The sequence below is a fragment of the Microtus ochrogaster genome, linkage group LG9 (genome assembly GCF_000317375.1).
Source record: "Microtus ochrogaster isolate Prairie Vole_2 linkage group LG9, MicOch1.0, whole genome shotgun sequence".
In the NCBI taxonomy this organism is placed as follows: domain Eukaryota; kingdom Metazoa; phylum Chordata; class Mammalia; order Rodentia; family Cricetidae; genus Microtus; species Microtus ochrogaster.
The window spans coordinates 38,337,196-38,338,076 of NC_022034.1; positions in this window are offsets into that span (position 1 = coordinate 38,337,196).

Genomic DNA, 881 nt, shown 5'->3' on the forward strand with positions numbered 1-881 from the left:
TCTTAGTTAAGGGTTGGCAAGACACATTCTTCTTCTTCACAGATCTCGGTGTTTGCTGCCTGGGATTGTGGGCTTACACTGCTCCCACATGGAAAGCAAATGATAGAGAGATGTATGTGCCTCACTGTGTCTCTAGCGCCTCTTTGTTCTTTTGTCTGGCACCATCGACCACCTCACCATGTTCTTGAGCAGATCCACTAAGTGAATGAGCTTCTAAATGCTGGACTGCACGAGCAATGAATGAGTGAATGGCATCCACTGGACTGATAGAATGGTATTTGATTTGTTTTTAAGACTTGCTCCATCTTTCTGATACAATGAAGCACAATTGATGAGATGAAAAGAGAAAAAAAAGCTAGAAACAAACAGAAAGATTGGGGGAGAAAAGAAGGAAGACAAATGTCCTCTATTTCCCATGCAGGCAAACAAATCCTAGATTTTTAACTACCTTTCCTAGGTAACAAGGCTACTTGGATAATGAATTTTATCACATGAGGCTAGGATGCCCCCTTGTGGTTAATGTTTGCATTGACCGTTGTCAACCTACCTGTAACTTTTTTCCGAAAAGCATTATTAACTATTACTAAAAAGGAAAGCAGAAATTGTCTTATCTAAATACTCCATGCAATGATCTCCAAGAATTAGCTGAAACATTACCATTTCTTTATTTTTTATTTTTCATCTCACTTAAATGTCAAACTGATCCAGAAGAATAACATACAGATGAATGTGAACATGCGTTTCTGCAAAGCCGCCTGTTCTTCCCAAACCATTTTCCCGTCTTCCTTATTCCCATAGCCACACATTTACAGAATGCCCTCCTTTATTAATAGTTATGTTCATTGATAAATCCGAAGATCACACTTACCATTTGAAGACCC